The sequence below is a fragment of the Streptopelia decaocto genome (assembly GCF_964273445.1).
Source record: "Streptopelia decaocto genome assembly, chromosome: 3".
NCBI lineage: Eukaryota > Metazoa > Chordata > Aves > Columbiformes > Columbidae > Streptopelia > Streptopelia decaocto.
In genome coordinates, this window is record NC_138656.1 from 62,382,570 (window position 1) to 62,394,041 (window position 11,472).

At 43.2% G+C, this 11,472-nt stretch overlaps 1 protein-coding gene across 18 annotated transcripts in view; it reads right to left on the reverse strand.

Annotated features, from left to right (window-relative positions):
* EYA4 (EYA transcriptional coactivator and phosphatase 4) overlaps positions 1-11,060 on the reverse strand; it is a 157,079-nt gene extending 146,019 nt beyond the window's left edge. For 16 of the 18 annotated variants that reach the window (XR_014183803.1, XM_082049874.1, XM_082049879.1 and 13 more), the window contains exon 1: positions 10,269-10,826. The gene's annotated coding sequence lies outside the window, so the exon portion shown is untranslated. Of the gene's footprint in view, positions 1-8,378; positions 9,150-10,268; positions 10,827-10,905 lie in introns of those variants that run through there. The other 2 variants (XM_082049882.1, XM_082049880.1) reach the window with 2 other exon arrangements.
* Between the last annotated feature and the right edge of the window lie 412 nt (positions 11,061-11,472).

The following is an 11,472-nucleotide window of genomic DNA, read 5'->3' on the forward strand; positions in this document are numbered from 1 at the left end:
AAAATACCTGAAAACAAACCAAATAAAACATTTCAGTTCTTTATAAACAAGCCACTGAAAGCAGAAAGAAAAGACTGTGCTTGGTTAGACAAAATATTTAAAGAGACACTGTCATTTTGAAAATATTAATTATTTATTATTTTATCTCCCTAAAAAGACATGTCAAATTTACCTTTCACATATTAAAAAAAATAATCTTGTGACACAAAAATAGCATAAGGTAACAACAGAGGTTATTTCTAAAACAGAAACCCTACTTATCATTTTAGAATTTGGGAGAACATAAAAATGAGCACACCTTTCAGGTAAAAGTAAGCAGCAGTTTTACAAGGCTGGGTATATTACCCCAAGGAATCCAATTGCATGTTAAAATGAAAGCCGTGACAGCATAATATCTATACATCTCATTTGTTTTAAAAAGCCATGCCACCTTTTCAAGAGTGTGTTCAGCAGTATGAGCATGCAAGGACAGTTACTGAAGAAGTCGCAGTAATAGCCAAGATTCCTAGAAATGTCCTGATGAAGGAGGAAGCTCACAGCTTGTCCTTCCTTTTCAGCTGTCAGTGTCATTGCCTACCCCGGCAGGCAGCTGCCACTCCTGGGACTGCAAGTGTGTCACATAAAGTTGTTCAGTGGAACATTTTGAAATTCCAGGAAGAAATATAAAAGTGAAACCACCAAAAATAAATCTGGGTACTTTGGTTCTGTTTTGGTAGGAGAAATGCCACCTTTTCCTTAATTAAAGTTGACCGTAATGTCTAAATATTACATTTGGGAACGTGTTCCATTCTCAAGGAATAGCTGAACAACAGGAAACAAAAAATGTGAATGCAAAACTGCTCCAGAATAAGGAGCTCCTGATGGCACCAGCACACAGCTCAGGTGGTTTCTGACAAGGAACAATTACTACTCATCAAACCTAACACTGATGCACCACAGCTGTCAAGCTAAACTGAAACCATCAGAATACAATGAATGAAAAGCGGCAACATTCTGAGGTGCCACCTTTGTCCAGCACAAAGAAAATGCTAAACCAAATATTGGAAGTGCTCTGTAGTCTACATTTTTCATGCTGCTGATCCCTACAAGAGCTATCTGCACTCATTTTGGTTCCAGGCCCATCAGCAGTCCCACTAAGCATCTGAAACGCCATGAAGCCCATGGAACTGCTCATCATCTCACAAGCCAGCCTCTTTTGCTCCAACTCAGCACTATGAGTACTACAGAAAGTAATTGTGAAGAACACATATTCTCAGATTTTAATCAAACAAATCTTTTGACACCAGATCATTTACCAGATTTCCTTTCCCCCCCTTAGATATTTATTAGCTGTGATCACACTATGTTATTTTCTCCTTTGGTAAACTAAAATCTCCTCATTGCCTGGACAACATGTTTTCCAATTGTTTAATTATTCCTCTAGTCTTTTATCTGCAACTTCCATTTTTCCAGCTTCCTTTACAAAGTTAAAAGAAGGTACGGTTTTCCATTAGTAGCTGCACCCACACTATATACATGGGTAATGTAACCTCTCTTACTCCGCCTAGTACTTTTTGAAAATAATTACTACTCCTTTTTTGGCTATGATTTGCTGTGGACACCAGTTGTTTTTTTTTTTTAGGGCTTGTACTGAAGCACATACTGTTTGCTTGTTCTCAGTTTACTCAATGAGCCAGACTCCTCTTAGCAATCTGCTTTCTTCATTATTTAATCTTCCTGCAGATTTTGTAGTAGCAGTACTGTAGGCATTACAGTCTAATGACAGAAGTACAAGAAAGTCTATAAAATAAAAAAGACCTCTTTTATTAGGTCAGCAATTGATATAATCAAAGGTACTACTTCTTGTAGAACTTACTCATCTTTGTGTCACAGGTAAAATAATAAATAGGTTTTGATTTGATGACCACACCCTGAAAGTTTCTGTGTAATAGTGTCCTCTTTAAAGATTAATTAATCAGTATTTTTGAAATCTATGCTTTAGTTTGCGGTTTAATCCATTTAATGTGTGCCAAGTTGATTTTGTATCCTTTGAGTTTATTAATCAAAAATTTATGCCAACTCAGAACTCAGAACTGTTACAGAACTTTATTGCATCACGACTCTTATCTCTAGAAATCAAACTTGTACTGACATCAAAATAACATAGCTAGTTTGGCATGCTCGATTGTTCATAAACCCATGATGTGGTATAGCATGTATATTTTAGTGTTATATGGGAACAACATACAACAGACATTTGGAACATGATAGCATGTAAATTAATACTTTGTGACAGAGGAGACTTAATAAAAAATAGTTGCTATAAATTAGGCACTTGTCTACAGTGACAGCTAAGTAATGGCCACTTTTGAGAAATTATTCCACTTCTTTCCCCAGGAATAGTGGCAAAAGGATGCAGCCCACCACAACTGCCACAGCTCTCAGTCATGATGTTCTCTTTCTAATGGAGTTACGCTCTGCCTGTCCCCTGTGAGCCCAGCTTTGGGACAGCAGTGCACACATCTGGAGAAGTTCTAGAATCTGTTATCATACCTGAACTCCTCCCTTCCTTTAAGAACATCACAGCTGTGCTCTCCAAAGGTACCAAAACTTCCCCTATTGTTTTAATCTGCACATATATCTGCAAATTATTTGCAGCAACTTTAGTTTTAGTTAATAAAAAAACACATCAACAAAACCTTTTGGTTAAATATCAGGGGATCATTTTTGCAGATAATGTTTTCGTTCCAAAAAATTCCATCTATCCCGCAGACTTGACCCTGTGCTTCAGTTAATAGAGGTGGCAGATTAGGTAACGGAGACTGTGGTTCCGCAGCTATTTCTGCAGCGCTGGTGCCAGGTTCAGCAGCGCGGGTGCTGCCACTCATTCCGACCTTTGCCTGGTGCCAGCACAGCTGTTTGTGAACCACGGTGAGGAACCGATCCAGCTTCAACAAGCAGCCGGCAGAGGAGGGGTTGAAGGGCTGCTCAAGAAGCACTGCCACCAAACATGAAGCCACAGCTTCCCGCTCGTCTGTCCTCTGCCACAGAAAACAGATGCATGTAGAACTTCAGAATCGGTCAGTCACACCCATCAACAAGTCACACGCAGATTACTGGGATTACTGCTTATATAAGCCAATATCCCTAGCAAAGTATGTAAAAACAGGGCAAAATGATGGCCCTGTTCCTTACAGTTGAACTGCCTGCTGCAGGCTTAGTCCTGATTTGACAGCGTCTCTCAAGCTGCAGTCCTGATCTTGGACTTCCCTCAGTGCAGATTTAAGTAAGACCCCAAAAAGCTGGGTAGTTTCACATCTATCAAGGAGTAACTCCTTCCATTTCACTTTTCTTAAACCAAAACTCTGACTACTCAGCTAGCCCTTGGAGAAATTCAACTACAGTATAATCAGAAAGTTGCAAAACAAGCTGAATCTGAATCATACTAAATAGCTACCAGAAGTTACAATGCAACACATCAGATGGCCATTTTAGCTGAAAGACCCTACTCTTATTGCAGGTTACTCCTAGCCATAGTAGTGCACAGTAAGCTCAGCACTCAGCAGGTGCTTTGGACACAAAAATTGCTTCTCTGAAGGAGCAATTGCCTGAACTAAGTTAATATGAACATTACACCAGGTCCTTCACACCAGATTAGAATAAACATAAAAATAGGTGGCTGAGTGGAAAAGTACTTTAATCTTCCCACTTGGGAAACCTACCACAGTTCCAAATCTTGCCTTGGGGTAACCTGAAAATTTTATTTTGGAGAACTGTTCCCAGGATGTAATTATTCTATTTGTAAAACCTCTATACCATTCAGCCCTGTTAGTTCCCAGCTCCCTAGTTCTCTGTGTTAAGAAGCCCAGAACAGGGACATGAGGCTGAGGCTGAGCTGCATTGCTAGAACTTGGCAGAGGAAATATGCATAAGCTGCCTAAGCTGTACCTGGTTTTCTGAAACCATGTTTATGCTGGGACACTCGGGAGAGCTGGAAGAGAGACCTCACAGACAGCGTGATCTCAGGATGCATAGACCAGAGTGTGCAGAGGCTGGTTTAGCTGCTGTCACTTGGGAGAAAGGTGAAATTAATTTTCTCTGATTCCCTGGGAAGATACTAAAGTGAATAAAAAGGAATATCCAGGTGGGATTTAACATGGTAAACAGACTTCACACATTTCATTGAATAGACTTGGCATTAATGAAGTGTCTCTGAGTAAAAGTAACCTGAACATTCACCGCTATGAGCAACAAAGTTGCCCGAAAGGAATTAAGAGAACACAGCCAATTAATAGTATTTCTAACTGCATCATTTTCAGGAATACAATTATTGCACAAGCCATTTCTGTGGTCATTTATGAAGTGCTGTAAAAAAAAAAATATATATATATATATATTCTAGCACAGGAGTATGAAAATACCTGAAAATGGGAGAAAACATGAATATATGATTTGGACTTAAGTCACCTTTGTTTTTTCTAAGGATTGCAAGATCACTCCTCTGTGCATGTGATCTCACACATATACAGTATTCTACAATACCTCCCCCAAAAAACAGACTGCACTAAGAATAGAGGACTAGATACTCATCTGGCATACCATGAGACCACTCCAGTATTTCAACATTCCTACTACAATTTGCAACAGCTAAGGATCTGGCACAAAACATCAAGTTAAGTTTCCAATTACCTCATGCACCAGCATTGATTTCAATAGTTATATACACATAGAGGAGAATTATTTGAAAAGTTGCAAACTCAGCTCTGCATTTCTTTTACTTTTGTGGTCTAAATCAGACCCTCCATGTTATTTTAATGTAGGTTTTTGTGGTTTAATTATATATGCGTCAAGAGCAGCATACTTACTTGCTGCATCTACTCAATTAAAAAAAAAAGGCAGCAGTAATTTTTTATACTGCTGACAATGTCAACTTATAGTGGGCCATGTCACAATAGTAATATATTTTAATATTGCTGAAAAACCTAGTACATTTAAATTTAAATACGTAAGTAAAATTTATCAGCTATATGAAAATCGGTCTTCTATATGTGAATATTTTGCAGGTTGCCTTGGGAGGTCTTTTGGCAATTTGCTGCTCCAAATTAGTCAAATCGTGTAGCCCAGCCACTATAGGAGGCAACCCTGGTGTAACAACGCAGTATTCAGTCAGTCCAGACAGACCGGGTTCTTCAGAGACAGCACTTAAATTACATCCAGTTAAACAGCCCTACACATCACATAGTCCTGTAACATAACTTGCTGCACTGTCCATCTATGGGCAGCTGCTTAACAAAAAAAAATCACCTTTTCTTTTTTTTTTTTCCTTTTTTTTTTTTTTTTTAAATTCTGGGAAGGCGAAACAGACCCCAAAGCACAGAAAACCTTCAAACTCCTGCTTTTCAAATCCATGGTAATTGCTGTCTAAATCAGAATTTAGTCTAGTATCTGAGCCTAACAGCTTAAGACCAAATATATCCTAATCCCATTGGTACATGGACCTCCAAAGGTTCTAAAGATAACCACTCCTCATTATAAGTTTCCCTTGTCATGAAGAAATTTTAAACAAATTGAAAATAAAATGCTTAAACTTTAGTATTCCTCAGACAGCCATTAGCATCTGACGTTGTGCTCAAAAGTCTGACAACTAGTCTATATACAATCCTGTGAGTGAGACTGTCCAGTGATACATTTTGATACAGGATAATCAATCATCGAAGTAATTTTAGTGTTTAACATTAAAGCAAAAGGCTATCCAACACATTTATCAGGCTTAGAGACAAAAAGAAAAAATTGCTTTAAAATAGTTTTCACCAGGCAAATAGTTTCACCAGTTATTACAGACATCCCGAAAGGAATCCTTCTGGCAGTATTACAACCTACAATGTGGACTAAAAATGTAAGTTTTATTGCCTTTTCAAATAAATTTTATTCTTCACTTGACAGATAAGCACTCTTCACATCAGAGCTTTCACACTGCAAAGTGCGTCCAAGTTCCTTTAAGCACTGCTGATTTAATGACAGATTTAATAACATTGCAACACAGAAGTGTGGACTTGGCCAAAAAAATTATTTCATAAAAATCTGATTTCTCTACAGCAACATCTAAAATGTCACCTAATACATGCAAGTAAAGCAGTAAGTTTTTAATGTATATTGTAAAGCCTGGTGCTTTGATAGGTAAAACATCTACTGACTTTAAAAGACCATAACGATAATCTATTTTTAATAACCATTTTTATTTCATCTTAAAAGAGTAGCAGTTTATGCTTTCAGTAGAACCATGGCCTGAAATCTCAGGGGTGATTAAAGGGCCATGCCAAAGCTGAAAGGTTTCAAATATCAAACTATACTATTATGTCAGGGCCAGCAAGATCAATTAGCACTTCTCAATGACAGAAGAGGTTAAGGTGGACACACATTTACACAATATTTAAATTAAAAAAACCCCACATATTAAGTCAACACCACATATTAAAAGTTTACCTATAAACCTCTCCAGTCGATGACCAGATATCAAAACTCTTCTTCCATGTACACAACATAAATATTGCTTTCCTAATGCAAAATGGCAAGATTATAGATAGGTTGGATAGTAAAAATAACATTCAATCCTCAAGTACAAAGTAAAAAACAAGGAGTTCTGAACGTTTCTGGTCTCAGAAACTCACTAATTGGTAAATTAACTCATCTTAAATCTGGAAAAAAAGCAAGTGTACACCTCCTGCAATTAAAAGCCATAAAGAAACATGCATACGAGGAAGCAAGGGAACTTACATTTCAGGTCTTAGTATCAGAAGAATATTCACTGGAAGTACAGGAGTGTTAGAAGTTAATTCAATAGCTATTAATACAAGCATTGCCACAGTAAACATAGCTTGAACAAAGTACCAGGTTATGTATCAAATAAAGTCAGTATAAAATCACAATAAAAGTGCAGGAGATGAAAAAACCTTACAGAAAAAACACATTTGTGCTGAAATCAGTAATCCAGATTGTAATTGTATTATTTTAAGTAAAAGCAAAGCAAGATTATGTTTTTTCAACAATTTATTACAAAATGTCTTTTTTGTTAAAGCTCATTTCTCTATTTATTTCTTCAAGGAGTGATTTGAAATATTTACTACCAGACAGTACCTAATTTTAGGTTTTAAGTGCTTTAACAGCTCCATGAAATATGATCAGCAGCTGCAATATAGAAGTATGCTGAATACTCTCCTTATAAAAAGGGAAACCTGTTTTACCCTAAGTTAATAAAATCTCTACTTTGAAGAAAGAAAACACAAAAAGCATTAGTAGTTGCATCCTAGAGCATTTGACAGAAATTCCAGGAATTTCTTCCTTCTTTCTGAATTAACTTTCATATTTAAGAGAGGAAAAAGTTTAAATTTCAACACTGGAAGACTGCATTGAACATCATGCAATATGACCAGGTCATCAACGGAACAGACAGGTAACTTTCCCATACCAAATTCTGGTGTTTAACATTGATTAATTCTAGGACTGAAAGGTAAAAGTTGCATGAAATTTAGAGAGTAGCTCTAAAAGCTTGCATCAGAGGCTAAAAATATGCAACAGGATACTATCTATAGCTGTATTTCTAGTTGCCCTGTTGGAAACATTTTAACTGGGAACTCCAATTAACTGGGAACCCACCAGTTTTCCACACATTAAATTCCTCGTTTAGAACTTATCTATCCTATTGGCATTATCCATACAGCAGAATAAATTTCTATTGCAAAGTGTTGTGAAGCCATTAATAAACACAAATCCAGCAAGAGTAATCTTCAACTAAATTTATTTGCAGTACAACCATATACACACATAGTTTATAACTGCATTTGAAGTATCTGCACAAAGATACATAAAAGATTAGTCAACATATTCTTCTTTCACTTTTATTAAATATGATTGAAGAACATTTGGTAACATAAATACCAGAATATTCAAAAGAAAGCAAGAAAAGTTGTTGCCCAGCTAATGTTAGATGTCAAGCATACAGAATAATCACGGGGAGGGGACAGACATGTCAATCTGTATTTCCACTTTACTCACAGTATGATACATATTGTAGGCATGCAAACATTTGTTAGTCGGCAGCATTTTCAGAAATACTGGAATAAAAAGTCAAACCCACTGTAACTTCATGAAACTTCTCCTTTGAGTGTTATGGAAATGAAACGATATAACCTCAGTTTTAATGCAAAGTACACTCCTCAAATAACAAATAAACATTGGGGTCAGACCAAAAAGAAATATTTACCGTACAGAAAAGATGTTTGCTTAGTATCCTTCACTCTAAATCTAAACTCTTGATTAGTTTATCTTAGGTACACTGCCTCTTCTGAGCAAGTGAAACAGGTAAAATAAAACTCAGAAAACTGAAAATACGGGTTTCTTACTGTTCTAGCATGTCTTCATGCTTAAACTGGAATCGGCCAAGGAGCTCCCTGGTCTGGTACAGCGTGCCTCCGAGGACTTTTTGTAAATACCAGCTATTTCACATCTCCACTCGCGAGATAAACGCGATATACCTGCGTGTGCTCCGCTTTAAATCCTGCCCGCGGGATAACGGGAAGGCAGCGCCGTACCTACTTGGCTCTTCGCGGCAGTGTCATAAAGGTAAATGAAATTTTAGATGCCAATTACTGATTGGCAGCGGTGCTGCCGTGGAATCCCGCTTTCGCTTCTCGGTGGAAAGCGCCGCGGGGCTGCTCCCCCGCGGGTGGGTGCCGGGCGGCGGCCCCGGGGCAACCCCAGCCGCCAGGGCACGGCGCGGAGCCCCCGCGCTTTGGGGAGAACCGCCGCCGGAGCCGTGTGAAACCCAGACGGCGCTTTTCCGCGGGCATCTGATTTTGGAAGTGTCCGTAATGACAGCCGGAGAGGCAAATTAATGGCCAACAGCCTACTGGGTTTGAACACGGAGAATCCTGTTACCTCCTCGCGGATCAAGTACACACACACACAGACAGAGGCTTCCCCACGTGGAAACGCTTTCAAACCAAAACACAAGACTCCGCATCGCCGGCGGAAAGGGCGGCGGGACCCCCGCGCTGGGGCTTTCCTGTGCCTCAGTCCCCTGGCGCAGAGGGTACCCGCGGCAGGGGCGGGGGCGACGCGGGACAACCCGAAAACGCACCGTTTTGTCTTCAAACCATAAGAAAAACAAGCCGGGGCGGGGGAGGGGAAGGGCAGGAGGGAGTCCTCAGGGAGAGGAGAGGGCGAAAAACAAAAACAACGGGCAGGTCTGTCCCCGCTCCCCTCGGACACCGCGGAAAGCGGCTGCCCAAACCCCCGTGGCGGCTGCCGGCCGGTACGCAGCCTGCCCCGTCCGCCGGCACTCCGAGCGCCGCACGCCCACGGTGCTGCGACCGGATAAGGGACGGCCGGGGAGACCCGGAGCGCTGTCGGCGGCTGGAGCAGAGCGGAGCCTGAGGGCAAGCGGGGAGACCGATCCCTTCTGCCGCCGCAGCCTCTGCCTGCGGATCCTGGCCGAAGTGCCTCACCCCCCGAGTTGGCCAAACCCTCGTCTCGCTGGCAGAAATGCGTGTTTCGGGAAGGGGCTCGCTACCATTTCTGCGTGTTTTCATGCTGCTTTGGTCGGAGAGGCTCCCCGCCCCCAGAAAACTTGTTTCCTCCCAGCCTCCGGTCGCGCCGCCGCCGGCTCCGGCTCTCAGAGGCGCAGTGGGGTAACAGGTCGACCCACCGATCCCTCCCGTCCGGCCTGCCTCCCGCCTCGCCCAGGCCGGCCAGCATCCCCCCGGCTGTTCGCAGGGCACAGCCCGGGCCCCCCATTTCCGCCGCTACGGGGGTGGGCGGGAGGCGCAAGCGGGAAACAATGCAGTGGCAGCCGGCACGGCTTGTGCCTGTTTCGGGGCTTACCCCAGCGGCCAGAGTAACAACCAGTCGAAGAGAGTTGAGGCCAAAACGGCAGGGGCTGTCACCTGGAGAGAAGCAGAAAATCCGACTGGACGGGCAAAAAGTTACCCCGTCCGCCCTGGAGACCGTTTTTTTCGCAACTTAACTCGCGTGGGGCTGGGGGCGAAAAGCCCGTCTCTGCTCCGTGATGGACGGCTCCGCTCCTCCTACCCATCACGTTTGTTTTACAGTAACTTTATTTTAGTTATCGGCCCAACACGAAAACAGTGCTAAATAAACCCTAAAGACAAGCACACGCACACACTCATCTGCACGGACACATGCACATGCGACAAGGAACCGGTTTCCTCCACCTCTTGAGTAAAAGGGGTGGGAGGGAGACTCGGGGACGGGGAAGTCAGAGAGACACTCACCTTGTCGCTGCCGGGGTATGCCGCTACCGTTATTTTAGGGCAGCTCCTTATTTATTTATTCTCGTCACTTCTCCGAGCCGAGGTTCCCCTTTTGCACTGTTCCTCTGGCAAAAACAGGACATCCCCTCTGCAAGTCCCCCCCCTTTCTCCACACACAAATAAAGCGCAACTCGGAGCAAAACGGGAGGGGAGACTTCTGGGGGGTGGAGGTAGATGGAGGAGGAGGCTGGTAGGGGAGAAGCCAAACACTCCTCGCACTTCAGCGACTGCAACTAGTTGCTTCTCACGCACAGGCACGTAGAAAGTTTCCCTGGCGAGGGACGGGACTTTACTAAGGAAAGGTATCCCCCTCCCGCCCAAAAAGACCGTCCCGGGAGCGGGGAGGTAAGAGGCGAGGAGCGCAGGGGCCAGCGCAGCCCCGGGGCGCCGCTTTGCACTTGTGCTGGGAGGTGCCGCCGGGTCTGCGCCCTGTGCCGGCCCCTGCTCGGCGACGGAGCCGCAGCCGCCGGGGCTGCCCCCGCTGCCCACCCGCCGCCCCCGCGGGCCGCCCCGCTCAGCACGCCTGCGCTGCCGCCGCCGCCCCGGCCCCTCCGCACCGCGGCGGGCACGGACTGCGGGTGTCCCGGCTGTCTCGCACCTCCTGATTATTCCTGCACGCCCGTCCCTCTGTCCTCGAACTCGCAGCTCAAGGCCGGACCCTTCACCTTCCCTAACCCGTGGTGTGCGCCAGGCAGCTACAGCCAGTAGCGATGGGAGAAGGAGAGGACCCTAAGGGGCGCGGGTCACAAGCCGGCCTGCGGCTGGCTAGCACTAATCTGCTCTAGTGTAGGTACCAAAGTCGGCACTTCACTTTTTCCTTTTGTTTGTTCTACAATAAACCAACACCGTAAAGCAGTCCTGACTTTTTGTGAGGGCTGGGAGTATGTGAAGACTGATCAAGTGCTACACAAGGGGACCTGTTGCTATACCCTTTTATAGGATGCATGTCTCCTTCCTCTCAAGCTGGTCAGTGTGGGTGGAGACAAAGTCCATTCCTGCTTTGAAATGGAATGCTCTTTTCTGCTGGAAATTCAGCAGCTGTCTTTGGTCCTCTTTGCTACCTCATATGGGGAAGCAGAAGAAAATCCCTAATGGCCTAGTCACTTTTCATACTCTTATCCTTCACCTTGTAATACCTCATACTATTTCACTGAGTAGACTTGGT